This window comes from Anomaloglossus baeobatrachus, unplaced genomic scaffold, assembly GCF_048569485.1.
Source record: "Anomaloglossus baeobatrachus isolate aAnoBae1 unplaced genomic scaffold, aAnoBae1.hap1 Scaffold_571, whole genome shotgun sequence".
NCBI lineage: Eukaryota > Metazoa > Chordata > Amphibia > Anura > Aromobatidae > Anomaloglossus > Anomaloglossus baeobatrachus.
Genome location: NW_027444933.1, coordinates 144,728 through 159,315, shown reverse-complemented (window position 1 = coordinate 159,315; position 14,588 = coordinate 144,728). Strand labels below are relative to the sequence as shown.

Below are 14,588 nucleotides of genomic sequence, written 5' to 3'. Positions count from 1 at the left end.
ATTGGCATCTGGTGCGATCTCTCCGCTTCCACTCCAAAGAAAGTTACCTGTTTATTCCTATCATGCATTGGTTTTTGGGGTTTTCTTTGAGTAATGATGATCTCTTTAGTAGTCTGTTGGCGCCCTCTCCTGGAGGAATAGTTTGCTTGCTCTTGGACATTCTAAAAGAGAGGTCATGATAGACATTGAGCTTCTGAGCTCAATTGGGGACAGTCATGGGTGATGAATGTTTGCAACCTACTGCGAAGCCTCATACCGCAATATAAGGAACGTCAAATACTAAGAAAGGGCGGCCTATGAAAGAATTACTACTTTCAATAAGTACACTTAAACGGCTAATTGGGAATAGAAAAACTGTAAAAAGCCCTCTGAGAAAGCCCCCCTCTAACCTTTGATAGTAAGCTTTTCTGTAGTCTGCCTGTTGATGTATTTTCCGTTTGAACTGTGCACAACATGAAGAGACGGAACACTGGCGGCTTGTCACAATGCCCCCCGATGACATCACAATAGCGCTGCTGCCTAGAAAACAAGCTGCGCAGAAGAAGTTGTTCTTTGGGTGGGAGGGTGGGCTAGTGGAAGGAGGGGGCAATCTCTTTTTTTCCCGGGTGGTAGGGGGATGACAGGAGAAGGGAAGCGGGTGGTGAGAAAGGTACAGAGGGCAGGGTTTGGGGGCTGGGAAGGAAAGGGAAAAGATTAGGGTTTGGGGATGATGAAAGGGCTTTCTACGGGTAAGGATGGCAAAGGGTGGCAGTGACGGAAAGTCAGGCAACCTGTCCTGTCCGTCTTTTTGTATCGTGAATTGGAAAGACTGCAAGGGGGAGGGGAGTTGCTTGCGCCCTAAAGGAGGAGTTATTCAGATTCATTGCAGTGGGCGGCGGCTGCAAAACGCACCATTCTTCTTGTTTTGGCTCTGCAAAGCAGCCTTTTCAAGGGTTGGCTTGGGTGACAAAATGTCTTGTGTAGGCGTGGGTTTGTCTCCCTCTCGCTCTCTCTCCCTAAGATGTGTCCGGCATAGGCCAGGGTGCCACTCGAGGCCCAAACCAATTCTGGTTATCGCTTCTCGGCCTTTTGGCTAAGATCAAGTGTAGTATCTGTTCTTATCAGTTTAATATCTGATACGTCCCCTATCTGGGGACCATATATTAAATGGATTTTTAGAACAGGGAGATGGAAAAAGAGCTTGCTCTGTCCACTCCACGCATTGACCTGGTATTGCAGTACCTCCAGGAACGGTGCACCCCTTCTTAACCCAGTTTCCAAAAGCAGAACTCAATTCACCTGATTCATATTAGCCCGATTTAATGAATTGGAAGAAAGCATACGTCTTCATATGCACCTCAATTTGGCCCATTCACTTTTCACACTTCCTCCTTTTGTTTTTTATCTTTCACACTTTTGACTTTCTTTATTCATCCAAATAGCAAACTCATCACCACTCAACCTGACCAACTCGGCTATGTCCCCGTGCTGCAGTTCTCTGTCTTATCTAGATCATTTGCAATTGAATGGAATAGATCCCTTTTGGACAAAGTGGATTCACCTGCTGCTGCAGTGACCACAGGTGTGATAACATCTAGAATTGGCATCTGGTGCGATCTCTCCGCTTCCACTCCAAAGAAAGTTACCTGTTTATTCCTATCATGCATTGGTTTTTGGGGTTTTCTTTGAGTAATGATGATCTCTTTAGTAGTCTGTTGGCGCCCTCTCCTGGAGGAATAGTTTGCTTGCTCTTGGACATTCTAAAAGAGAGGTCATGATAGACATTGAGCTTCTGAGCTCAATTGGGGACAGTCATGGGTGATGAATGTTTGCAACCTACTGCGAAGCCTCATACCGCAATATAAGGAACGTCAAATACTAAGAAAGGGCGGCCTATGAAAGAATTACTACTTTCAATAAGTACACTTAAACGGCTAATTGGGAATAGAAAAACTGTAAAAAGCCCTCTGAGAAAGCCCCCCTCTAACCTTTGATAGTAAGCTTTTCTGTAGTCTGCCTGTTGATGTATTTTCCGTTTGAACTGTGCACAACATGAAGAGACGGAACACTGGCGGCTTGTCACAATGCCCCCCGATGACATCACAATAGCGCTGCTGCCTAGAAAACAAGCTGCGCAGAAGAAGTTGTTCTTTGGGTGGGAGGGTGGGCTAGTGGAAGGAGGGGGCAATCTCTTTTTTTCCCGGGTGGTAGGGGGATGACAGGAGAAGGGAAGCGGGTGGTGAGAAAGGTACAGAGGGCAGGGTTTGGGGGCTGGGAAGGAAAGGGAAAAGATTAGGGTTTGGGGATGATGAAAGGGCTTTCTACGGGTAAGGATGGCAAAGGGTGGCAGTGACGGAAAGTCAGGCAACCTGTCCTGTCCGTCTTTTTGTATCGTGAATTGGAAAGACTGCAAGGGGGAGGGGAGTTGCTTGCGCCCTAAAGGAGGAGTTATTCAGATTCATTGCAGTGGGCGGCGGCTGCAAAACGCACCATTCTTCTTGTTTTGGCTCTGCAAAGCAGCCTTTTCAAGGGTTGGCTTGGGTGACAAAATGTCTTGTGTAGGCGTGGGTTTGTCTCCCTCTCGCTCTCTCTCCCTAAGATGTGTCCGGCATAGGCCAGGGTGCCACTCGAGGCCCAAACCAATTCTGGTTATCGCTTCTCGGCCTTTTGGCTAAGATCAAGTGTAGTATCTGTTCTTATCAGTTTAATATCTGATACGTCCCCTATCTGGGGACCATATATTAAATGGATTTTTAGAACAGGGAGATGGAAAAAGAGCTTGCTCTGTCCACTCCACGCATTGACCTGGTATTGCAGTACCTCCAGGAACGGTGCACCCCTTCTTAACCCAGTTTCCAAAAGCAGAACTCAATTCACCTGATTCATATTAGCCCGATTTAATGAATTGGAAGAAAGCATACGTCTTCATATGCACCTCAATTTGGCCCATTCACTTTTCACACTTCCTCCTTTTGTTTTTTATCTTTCACACTTTTGACTTTCTTTATTCATCCAAATAGCAAACTCATCACCACTCAACCTGACCAACTCGGCTATGTCCCCGTGCTGCAGTTCTCTGTCTTATCTAGATCATTTGCAATTGAATGGAATAGATCCCTTTTGGACAAAGTGGATTCACCTGCTGCTGCAGTGACCACAGGTGTGATAACATCTAGAATTGGCATCTGGTGCGATCTCTCCGCTTCCACTCCAAAGAAAGTTACCTGTTTATTCCTATCATGCATTGGTTTTTGGGGTTTTCTTTGAGTAATGATGATCTCTTTAGTAGTCTGTTGGCGCCCTCTCCTGGAGGAATAGTTTGCTTGCTCTTGGACATTCTAAAAGAGAGGTCATGATAGACATTGAGCTTCTGAGCTCAATTGGGGACAGTCATGGGTGATGAATGTTTGCAACCTACTGCGAAGCCTCATACCGCAATATAAGGAACGTCAAATACTAAGAAAGGGCGGCCTATGAAAGAATTACTACTTTCAATAAGTACACTTAAACGGCTAATTGGGAATAGAAAAACTGTAAAAAGCCCTCTGAGAAAGCCCCCCTCTAACCTTTGATAGTAAGCTTTTCTGTAGTCTGCCTGTTGATGTATTTTCCGTTTGAACTGTGCACAACATGAAGAGACGGAACACTGGCGGCTTGTCACAATGCCCCCCGATGACATCACAATAGCGCTGCTGCCTAGAAAACAAGCTGCGCAGAAGAAGTTGTTCTTTGGGTGGGAGGGTGGGCTAGTGGAAGGAGGGGGCAATCTCTTTTTTTCCCGGGTGGTAGGGGGATGACAGGAGAAGGGAAGCGGGTGGTGAGAAAGGTACAGAGGGCAGGGTTTGGGGGCTGGGAAGGAAAGGGAAAAGATTAGGGTTTGGGGATGATGAAAGGGCTTTCTACGGGTAAGGATGGCAAAGGGTGGCAGTGACGGAAAGTCAGGCAACCTGTCCTGTCCGTCTTTTTGTATCGTGAATTGGAAAGACTGCAAGGGGGAGGGGAGTTGCTTGCGCCCTAAAGGAGGAGTTATTCAGATTCATTGCAGTGGGCGGCGGCTGCAAAACGCACCATTCTTCTTGTTTTGGCTCTGCAAAGCAGCCTTTTCAAGGGTTGGCTTGGGTGACAAAATGTCTTGTGTAGGCGTGGGTTTGTCTCCCTCTCGCTCTCTCTCCCTAAGATGTGTCCGGCATAGGCCAGGGTGCCACTCGAGGCCCAAACCAATTCTGGTTATCGCTTCTCGGCCTTTTGGCTAAGATCAAGTGTAGTATCTGTTCTTATCAGTTTAATATCTGATACGTCCCCTATCTGGGGACCATATATTAAATGGATTTTTAGAACAGGGAGATGGAAAAAGAGCTTGCTCTGTCCACTCCACGCATTGACCTGGTATTGCAGTACCTCCAGGAACGGTGCACCCCTTCTTAACCCAGTTTCCAAAAGCAGAACTCAATTCACCTGATTCATATTAGCCCGATTTAATGAATTGGAAGAAAGCATACGTCTTCATATGCACCTCAATTTGGCCCATTCACTTTTCACACTTCCTCCTTTTGTTTTTTATCTTTCACACTTTTGACTTTCTTTATTCATCCAAATAGCAAACTCATCACCACTCAACCTGACCAACTCGGCTATGTCCCCGTGCTGCAGTTCTCTGTCTTATCTAGATCATTTGCAATTGAATGGAATAGATCCCTTTTGGACAAAGTGGATTCACCTGCTGCTGCAGTGACCACAGGTGTGATAACATCTAGAATTGGCATCTGGTGCGATCTCTCCGCTTCCACTCCAAAGAAAGTTACCTGTTTATTCCTATCATGCATTGGTTTTTGGGGTTTTCTTTGAGTAATGATGATCTCTTTAGTAGTCTGTTGGCGCCCTCTCCTGGAGGAATAGTTTGCTTGCTCTTGGACATTCTAAAAGAGAGGTCATGATAGACATTGAGCTTCTGAGCTCAATTGGGGACAGTCATGGGTGATGAATGTTTGCAACCTACTGCGAAGCCTCATACCGCAATATAAGGAACGTCAAATACTAAGAAAGGGCGGCCTATGAAAGAATTACTACTTTCAATAAGTACACTTAAACGGCTAATTGGGAATAGAAAAACTGTAAAAAGCCCTCTGAGAAAGCCCCCCTCTAACCTTTGATAGTAAGCTTTTCTGTAGTCTGCCTGTTGATGTATTTTCCGTTTGAACTGTGCACAACATGAAGAGACGGAACACTGGCGGCTTGTCACAATGCCCCCCGATGACATCACAATAGCGCTGCTGCCTAGAAAACAAGCTGCGCAGAAGAAGTTGTTCTTTGGGTGGGAGGGTGGGCTAGTGGAAGGAGGGGGCAATCTCTTTTTTTCCCGGGTGGTAGGGGGATGACAGGAGAAGGGAAGCGGGTGGTGAGAAAGGTACAGAGGGCAGGGTTTGGGGGCTGGGAAGGAAAGGGAAAAGATTAGGGTTTGGGGATGATGAAAGGGCTTTCTACGGGTAAGGATGGCAAAGGGTGGCAGAGTGACGGAAAGTCAGGCAACCTGTCCTGTCCGTCTTTTTGTATCGTGAATTGGAAAGACTGCAAGGGGGAGGGGAGTTGCTTGCGCCCTAAAGGAGGAGTTATTCAGATTCATTGCAGTGGGCGGCGGCTGCAAAACGCACCATTCTTCTTGTTTTGGCTCTGCAAAGCAGCCTTTTCAAGGGTTGGCTTGGGTGACAAAATGTCTTGTGTAGGCGTGGGTTTGTCTCCCTCTCGCTCTCTCTCCCTAAGATGTGTCCGGCATAGGCCAGGGTGCCACTCGAGGCCCAAACCAATTCTGGTTATCGCTTCTCGGCCTTTTGGCTAAGATCAAGTGTAGTATCTGTTCTTATCAGTTTAATATCTGATACGTCCCCTATCTGGGGACCATATATTAAATGGATTTTTAGAACAGGGAGATGGAAAAAGAGCTTGCTCTGTCCACTCCACGCATTGACCTGGTATTGCAGTACCTCCAGGAACGGTGCACCCCTTCTTAACCCAGTTTCCAAAAGCAGAACTCAATTCACCTGATTCATATTAGCCCGATTTAATGAATTGGAAGAAAGCATACGTCTTCATATGCACCTCAATTTGGCCCATTCACTTTTCACACTTCCTCCTTTTGTTTTTTATCTTTCACACTTTTGACTTTCTTTATTCATCCAAATAGCAAACTCATCACCACTCAACCTGACCAACTCGGCTATGTCCCCGTGCTGCAGTTCTCTGTCTTATCTAGATCATTTGCAATTGAATGGAATAGATCCCTTTTGGACAAAGTGGATTCACCTGCTGCTGCAGTGACCACAGGTGTGATAACATCTAGAATTGGCATCTGGTGCGATCTCTCCGCTTCCACTCCAAAGAAAGTTACCTGTTTATTCCTATCATGCATTGGTTTTTGGGGTTTTCTTTGAGTAATGATGATCTCTTTAGTAGTCTGTTGGCGCCCTCTCCTGGAGGAATAGTTTGCTTGCTCTTGGACATTCTAAAAGAGAGGTCATGATAGACATTGAGCTTCTGAGCTCAATTGGGGACAGTCATGGGTGATGAATGTTTGCAACCTACTGCGAAGCCTCATACCGCAATATAAGGAACGTCAAATACTAAGAAAGGGCGGCCTATGAAAGAATTACTACTTTCAATAAGTACACTTAAACGGCTAATTGGGAATAGAAAAACTGTAAAAAGCCCTCTGAGAAAGCCCCCCTCTAACCTTTGATAGTAAGCTTTTCTGTAGTCTGCCTGTTGATGTATTTTCCGTTTGAACTGTGCACAACATGAAGAGACGGAACACTGGCGGCTTGTCACAATGCCCCCCGATGACATCACAATAGCGCTGCTGCCTAGAAAACAAGCTGCGCAGAAGAAGTTGTTCTTTGGGTGGGAGGGTGGGCTAGTGGAAGGAGGGGGCAATCTCTTTTTTTCCCGGGTGGTAGGGGGATGACAGGAGAAGGGAAGCGGGTGGTGAGAAAGGTACAGAGGGCAGGGTTTGGGGGCTGGGAAGGAAAGGGAAAAGATTAGGGTTTGGGGATGATGAAAGGGCTTTCTACGGGTAAGGATGGCAAAGGGTGGCAGTGACGGAAAGTCAGGCAACCTGTCCTGTCCGTCTTTTTGTATCGTGAATTGGAAAGACTGCAAGGGGGAGGGGAGTTGCTTGCGCCCTAAAGGAGGAGTTATTCAGATTCATTGCAGTGGGCGGCGGCTGCAAAACGCACCATTCTTCTTGTTTTGGCTCTGCAAAGCAGCCTTTTCAAGGGTTGGCTTGGGTGACAAAATGTCTTGTGTAGGCGTGGGTTTGTCTCCCTCTCGCTCTCTCTCCCTAAGATGTGTCCGGCATAGGCCAGGGTGCCACTCGAGGCCCAAACCAATTCTGGTTATCGCTTCTCGGCCTTTTGGCTAAGATCAAGTGTAGTATCTGTTCTTATCAGTTTAATATCTGATACGTCCCCTATCTGGGGACCATATATTAAATGGATTTTTAGAACAGGGAGATGGAAAAAGAGCTTGCTCTGTCCACTCCACGCATTGACCTGGTATTGCAGTACCTCCAGGAACGGTGCACCCCTTCTTAACCCAGTTTCCAAAAGCAGAACTCAATTCACCTGATTCATATTAGCCCGATTTAATGAATTGGAAGAAAGCATACGTCTTCATATGCACCTCAATTTGGCCCATTCACTTTTCACACTTCCTCCTTTTGTTTTTTATCTTTCACACTTTTGACTTTCTTTATTCATCCAAATAGCAAACTCATCACCACTCAACCTGACCAACTCGGCTATGTCCCCGTGCTGCAGTTCTCTGTCTTATCTAGATCATTTGCAATTGAATGGAATAGATCCCTTTTGGACAAAGTGGATTCACCTGCTGCTGCAGTGACCACAGGTGTGATAACATCTAGAATTGGCATCTGGTGCGATCTCTCCGCTTCCACTCCAAAGAAAGTTACCTGTTTATTCCTATCATGCATTGGTTTTTGGGGTTTTCTTTGAGTAATGATGATCTCTTTAGTAGTCTGTTGGCGCCCTCTCCTGGAGGAATAGTTTGCTTGCTCTTGGACATTCTAAAAGAGAGGTCATGATAGACATTGAGCTTCTGAGCTCAATTGGGGACAGTCATGGGTGATGAATGTTTGCAACCTACTGCGAAGCCTCATACCGCAATATAAGGAACGTCAAATACTAAGAAAGGGCGGCCTATGAAAGAATTACTACTTTCAATAAGTACACTTAAACGGCTAATTGGGAATAGAAAAACTGTAAAAAGCCCTCTGAGAAAGCCCCCCTCTAACCTTTGATAGTAAGCTTTTCTGTAGTCTGCCTGTTGATGTATTTTCCGTTTGAACTGTGCACAACATGAAGAGACGGAACACTGGCGGCTTGTCACAATGCCCCCCGATGACATCACAATAGCGCTGCTGCCTAGAAAACAAGCTGCGCAGAAGAAGTTGTTCTTTGGGTGGGAGGGTGGGCTAGTGGAAGGAGGGGGCAATCTCTTTTTTTCCCGGGTGGTAGGGGGATGACAGGAGAAGGGAAGCGGGTGGTGAGAAAGGTACAGAGGGCAGGGTTTGGGGGCTGGGAAGGAAAGGGAAAAGATTAGGGTTTGGGGATGATGAAAGGGCTTTCTACGGGTAAGGATGGCAAAGGGTGGCAGTGACGGAAAGTCAGGCAACCTGTCCTGTCCGTCTTTTTGTATCGTGAATTGGAAAGACTGCAAGGGGGAGGGGAGTTGCTTGCGCCCTAAAGGAGGAGTTATTCAGATTCATTGCAGTGGGCGGCGGCTGCAAAACGCACCATTCTTCTTGTTTTGGCTCTGCAAAGCAGCCTTTTCAAGGGTTGGCTTGGGTGACAAAATGTCTTGTGTAGGCGTGGGTTTGTCTCCCTCTCGCTCTCTCTCCCTAAGATGTGTCCGGCATAGGCCAGGGTGCCACTCGAGGCCCAAACCAATTCTGGTTATCGCTTCTCGGCCTTTTGGCTAAGATCAAGTGTAGTATCTGTTCTTATCAGTTTAATATCTGATACGTCCCCTATCTGGGGACCATATATTAAATGGATTTTTAGAACAGGGAGATGGAAAAAGAGCTTGCTCTGTCCACTCCACGCATTGACCTGGTATTGCAGTACCTCCAGGAACGGTGCACCCCTTCTTAACCCAGTTTCCAAAAGCAGAACTCAATTCACCTGATTCATATTAGCCCGATTTAATGAATTGGAAGAAAGCATACGTCTTCATATGCACCTCAATTTGGCCCATTCACTTTTCACACTTCCTCCTTTTGTTTTTTATCTTTCACACTTTTGACTTTCTTTATTCATCCAAATAGCAAACTCATCACCACTCAACCTGACCAACTCGGCTATGTCCCCGTGCTGCAGTTCTCTGTCTTATCTAGATCATTTGCAATTGAATGGAATAGATCCCTTTTGGACAAAGTGGATTCACCTGCTGCTGCAGTGACCACAGGTGTGATAACATCTAGAATTGGCATCTGGTGCGATCTCTCCGCTTCCACTCCAAAGAAAGTTACCTGTTTATTCCTATCATGCATTGGTTTTTGGGGTTTTCTTTGAGTAATGATGATCTCTTTAGTAGTCTGTTGGCGCCCTCTCCTGGAGGAATAGTTTGCTTGCTCTTGGACATTCTAAAAGAGAGGTCATGATAGACATTGAGCTTCTGAGCTCAATTGGGGACAGTCATGGGTGATGAATGTTTGCAACCTACTGCGAAGCCTCATACCGCAATATAAGGAACGTCAAATACTAAGAAAGGGCGGCCTATGAAAGAATTACTACTTTCAATAAGTACACTTAAACGGCTAATTGGGAATAGAAAAACTGTAAAAAGCCCTCTGAGAAAGCCCCCCTCTAACCTTTGATAGTAAGCTTTTCTGTAGTCTGCCTGTTGATGTATTTTCCGTTTGAACTGTGCACAACATGAAGAGACGGAACACTGGCGGCTTGTCACAATGCCCCCCGATGACATCACAATAGCGCTGCTGCCTAGAAAACAAGCTGCGCAGAAGAAGTTGTTCTTTGGGTGGGAGGGTGGGCTAGTGGAAGGAGGGGGCAATCTCTTTTTTTCCCGGGTGGTAGGGGGATGACAGGAGAAGGGAAGCGGGTGGTGAGAAAGGTACAGAGGGCAGGGTTTGGGGGCTGGGAAGGAAAGGGAAAAGATTAGGGTTTGGGGATGATGAAAGGGCTTTCTACGGGTAAGGATGGCAAAGGGTGGCAGTGACGGAAAGTCAGGCAACCTGTCCTGTCCGTCTTTTTGTATCGTGAATTGGAAAGACTGCAAGGGGGAGGGGAGTTGCTTGCGCCCTAAAGGAGGAGTTATTCAGATTCATTGCAGTGGGCGGCGGCTGCAAAACGCACCATTCTTCTTGTTTTGGCTCTGCAAAGCAGCCTTTTCAAGGGTTGGCTTGGGTGACAAAATGTCTTGTGTAGGCGTGGGTTTGTCTCCCTCTCGCTCTCTCTCCCTAAGATGTGTCCGGCATAGGCCAGGGTGCCACTCGAGGCCCAAACCAATTCTGGTTATCGCTTCTCGGCCTTTTGGCTAAGATCAAGTGTAGTATCTGTTCTTATCAGTTTAATATCTGATACGTCCCCTATCTGGGGACCATATATTAAATGGATTTTTAGAACAGGGAGATGGAAAAAGAGCTTGCTCTGTCCACTCCACGCATTGACCTGGTATTGCAGTACCTCCAGGAACGGTGCACCCCTTCTTAACCCAGTTTCCAAAAGCAGAACTCAATTCACCTGATTCATATTAGCCCGATTTAATGAATTGGAAGAAAGCATACGTCTTCATATGCACCTCAATTTGGCCCATTCACTTTTCACACTTCCTCCTTTTGTTTTTTATCTTTCACACTTTTGACTTTCTTTATTCATCCAAATAGCAAACTCATCACCACTCAACCTGACCAACTCGGCTATGTCCCCGTGCTGCAGTTCTCTGTCTTATCTAGATCATTTGCAATTGAATGGAATAGATCCCTTTTGGACAAAGTGGATTCACCTGCTGCTGCAGTGACCACAGGTGTGATAACATCTAGAATTGGCATCTGGTGCGATCTCTCCGCTTCCACTCCAAAGAAAGTTACCTGTTTATTCCTATCATGCATTGGTTTTTGGGGTTTTCTTTGAGTAATGATGATCTCTTTAGTAGTCTGTTGGCGCCCTCTCCTGGAGGAATAGTTTGCTTGCTCTTGGACATTCTAAAAGAGAGGTCATGATAGACATTGAGCTTCTGAGCTCAATTGGGGACAGTCATGGGTGATGAATGTTTGCAACCTACTGCGAAGCCTCATACCGCAATATAAGGAACGTCAAATACTAAGAAAGGGCGGCCTATGAAAGAATTACTACTTTCAATAAGTACACTTAAACGGCTAATTGGGAATAGAAAAACTGTAAAAAGCCCTCTGAGAAAGCCCCCCTCTAACCTTTGATAGTAAGCTTTTCTGTAGTCTGCCTGTTGATGTATTTTCCGTTTGAACTGTGCACAACATGAAGAGACGGAACACTGGCGGCTTGTCACAATGCCCCCCGATGACATCACAATAGCGCTGCTGCCTAGAAAACAAGCTGCGCAGAAGAAGTTGTTCTTTGGGTGGGAGGGTGGGCTAGTGGAAGGAGGGGGCAATCTCTTTTTTTCCCGGGTGGTAGGGGGATGACAGGAGAAGGGAAGCGGGTGGTGAGAAAGGTACAGAGGGCAGGGTTTGGGGGCTGGGAAGGAAAGGGAAAAGATTAGGGTTTGGGGATGATGAAAGGGCTTTCTACGGGTAAGGATGGCAAAGGGTGGCAGTGACGGAAAGTCAGGCAACCTGTCCTGTCCGTCTTTTTGTATCGTGAATTGGAAAGACTGCAAGGGGGAGGGGAGTTGCTTGCGCCCTAAAGGAGGAGTTATTCAGATTCATTGCAGTGGGCGGCGGCTGCAAAACGCACCATTCTTCTTGTTTTGGCTCTGCAAAGCAGCCTTTTCAAGGGTTGGCTTGGGTGACAAAATGTCTTGTGTAGGCGTGGGTTTGTCTCCCTCTCGCTCTCTCTCCCTAAGATGTGTCCGGCATAGGCCAGGGTGCCACTCGAGGCCCAAACCAATTCTGGTTATCGCTTCTCGGCCTTTTGGCTAAGATCAAGTGTAGTATCTGTTCTTATCAGTTTAATATCTGATACGTCCCCTATCTGGGGACCATATATTAAATGGATTTTTAGAACAGGGAGATGGAAAAAGAGCTTGCTCTGTCCACTCCACGCATTGACCTGGTATTGCAGTACCTCCAGGAACGGTGCACCCCTTCTTAACCCAGTTTCCAAAAGCAGAACTCAATTCACCTGATTCATATTAGCCCGATTTAATGAATTGGAAGAAAGCATACGTCTTCATATGCACCTCAATTTGGCCCATTCACTTTTCACACTTCCTCCTTTTGTTTTTTATCTTTCACACTTTTGACTTTCTTTATTCATCCAAATAGCAAACTCATCACCACTCAACCTGACCAACTCGGCTATGTCCCCGTGCTGCAGTTCTCTGTCTTATCTAGATCATTTGCAATTGAATGGAATAGATCCCTTTTGGACAAAGTGGATTCACCTGCTGCTGCAGTGACCACAGGTGTGATAACATCTAGAATTGGCATCTGGTGCGATCTCTCCGCTTCCACTCCAAAGAAAGTTACCTGTTTATTCCTATCATGCATTGGTTTTTGGGGTTTTCTTTGAGTAATGATGATCTCTTTAGTAGTCTGTTGGCGCCCTCTCCTGGAGGAATAGTTTGCTTGCTCTTGGACATTCTAAAAGAGAGGTCATGATAGACATTGAGCTTCTGAGCTCAATTGGGGACAGTCATGGGTGATGAATGTTTGCAACCTACTGCGAAGCCTCATACCGCAATATAAGGAACGTCAAATACTAAGAAAGGGCGGCCTATGAAAGAATTACTACTTTCAATAAGTACACTTAAACGGCTAATTGGGAATAGAAAAACTGTAAAAAGCCCTCTGAGAAAGCCCCCCTCTAACCTTTGATAGTAAGCTTTTCTGTAGTCTGCCTGTTGATGTATTTTCCGTTTGAACTGTGCACAACATGAAGAGACGGAACACTGGCGGCTTGTCACAATGCCCCCCGATGACATCACAATAGCGCTGCTGCCTAGAAAACAAGCTGCGCAGAAGAAGTTGTTCTTTGGGTGGGAGGGTGGGCTAGTGGAAGGAGGGGGCAATCTCTTTTTTTCCCGGGTGGTAGGGGGATGACAGGAGAAGGGAAGCGGGTGGTGAGAAAGGTACAGAGGGCAGGGTTTGGGGGCTGGGAAGGAAAGGGAAAAGATTAGGGTTTGGGGATGATGAAAGGGCTTTCTACGGGTAAGGATGGCAAAGGGTGGCAGTGACGGAAAGTCAGGCAACCTGTCCTGTCCGTCTTTTTGTATCGTGAATTGGAAAGACTGCAAGGGGGAGGGGAGTTGCTTGCGCCCTAAAGGAGGAGTTATTCAGATTCATTGCAGTGGGCGGCGGCTGCAAAACGCACCATTCTTCTTGTTTTGGCTCTGCAAAGCAGCCTTTTCAAGGGTTGGCTTGGGTGACAAAATGTCTTGTGTAGGCGTGGGTTTGTCTCCCTCTCGCTCTCTCTCCCTAAGATGTGTCCGGCATAGGCCAGGGTGCCACTCGAGGCCCAAACCAATTCTGGTTATCGCTTCTCGGCCTTTTGGCTAAGATCAAGTGTAGTATCTGTTCTTATCAGTTTAATATCTGATACGTCCCCTATCTGGGGACCATATATTAAATGGATTTTTAGAACAGGGAGATGGAAAAAGAGCTTGCTCTGTCCACTCCACGCATTGACCTGGTATTGCAGTACCTCCAGGAACGGTGCACCCCTTCTTAACCCAGTTTCCAAAAGCAGAACTCAATTCACCTGATTCATATTAGCCCGATTTAATGAATTGGAAGAAAGCATACGTCTTCATATGCACCTCAATTTGGCCCATTCACTTTTCACACTTCCTCCTTTTGTTTTTTATCTTTCACACTTTTGACTTTCTTTATTCATCCAAATAGCAAACTCATCACCACTCAACCTGACCAACTCGGCTATGTCCCCGTGCTGCAGTTCTCTGTCTTATCTAGATCATTTGCAATTGAATGGAATAGATCCCTTTTGGACAAAGTGGATTCACCTGCTGCTGCAGTGACCACAGGTGTGATAACATCTAGAATTGGCATCTGGTGCGATCTCTCCGCTTCCACTCCAAAGAAAGTTACCTGTTTATTCCTATCATGCATTGGTTTTTGGGGTTTTCTTTGAGTAATGATGATCTCTTTAGTAGTCTGTTGGCGCCCTCTCCTGGAGGAATAGTTTGCTTGCTCTTGGACATTCTAAAAGAGAGGTCATGATAGACATTGAGCTTCTGAGCTCAATTGGGGACAGTCATGGGTGATGAATGTTTGCAACCTACTGCGAAGCCTCATACCGCAATATAAGGAACGTCAAATACTAAGAAAGGGCGGCCTATGAAAGAATTACTACTTTCAATAAGTACACTTAAACGGCTAATTGGGAATAGAAAAACTGTAAAAAGCCCTCTGAGAAAGCCCCCCT

The 14,588-nt window shown here is 46.2% G+C and overlaps 9 non-coding genes across 9 annotated transcripts; all 9 read left to right on the top strand.

Annotated features, from left to right (window-relative positions):
• Positions 1–1,052: 1,052 nt before the first annotated feature.
• LOC142284457 (U2 spliceosomal RNA) lies at positions 1,053–1,243 on the top strand. The gene has a single exon (XR_012745963.1). It is a non-coding gene; the product is annotated as a U2 spliceosomal RNA (small nuclear RNA).
• A 1,387-nt stretch (positions 1,244–2,630) lies between these two features.
• On the top strand, positions 2,631–2,821 carry LOC142284456 (U2 spliceosomal RNA). The gene has a single exon (XR_012745962.1). It is a non-coding gene; the product is annotated as a U2 spliceosomal RNA (small nuclear RNA).
• A 1,387-nt stretch (positions 2,822–4,208) lies between these two features.
• On the top strand, positions 4,209–4,399 carry LOC142284455 (U2 spliceosomal RNA). Its single transcript, XR_012745961.1, has one exon. It is a non-coding gene; the product is annotated as a U2 spliceosomal RNA (small nuclear RNA).
• A 1,389-nt stretch (positions 4,400–5,788) lies between these two features.
• Positions 5,789–5,979, top strand: LOC142284454 (U2 spliceosomal RNA). Its single transcript, XR_012745960.1, has one exon. It is a non-coding gene; the product is annotated as a U2 spliceosomal RNA (small nuclear RNA).
• Positions 5,980–7,366: 1,387 nt separating this feature from the next.
• Positions 7,367–7,557, top strand: LOC142284452 (U2 spliceosomal RNA). Its single transcript, XR_012745958.1, has one exon. It is a non-coding gene; the product is annotated as a U2 spliceosomal RNA (small nuclear RNA).
• A 1,387-nt stretch (positions 7,558–8,944) lies between these two features.
• On the top strand, positions 8,945–9,135 carry LOC142284450 (U2 spliceosomal RNA). The gene has a single exon (XR_012745957.1). It is a non-coding gene; the product is annotated as a U2 spliceosomal RNA (small nuclear RNA).
• A 1,387-nt stretch (positions 9,136–10,522) lies between these two features.
• On the top strand, positions 10,523–10,713 carry LOC142284449 (U2 spliceosomal RNA). The gene has a single exon (XR_012745956.1). It is a non-coding gene; the product is annotated as a U2 spliceosomal RNA (small nuclear RNA).
• A 1,387-nt stretch (positions 10,714–12,100) lies between these two features.
• Positions 12,101–12,291, top strand: LOC142284448 (U2 spliceosomal RNA). The gene has a single exon (XR_012745955.1). It is a non-coding gene; the product is annotated as a U2 spliceosomal RNA (small nuclear RNA).
• A 1,387-nt stretch (positions 12,292–13,678) lies between these two features.
• On the top strand, positions 13,679–13,869 carry LOC142284447 (U2 spliceosomal RNA). The gene has a single exon (XR_012745954.1). It is a non-coding gene; the product is annotated as a U2 spliceosomal RNA (small nuclear RNA).
• Positions 13,870–14,588: the final 719 nt, after the last annotated feature.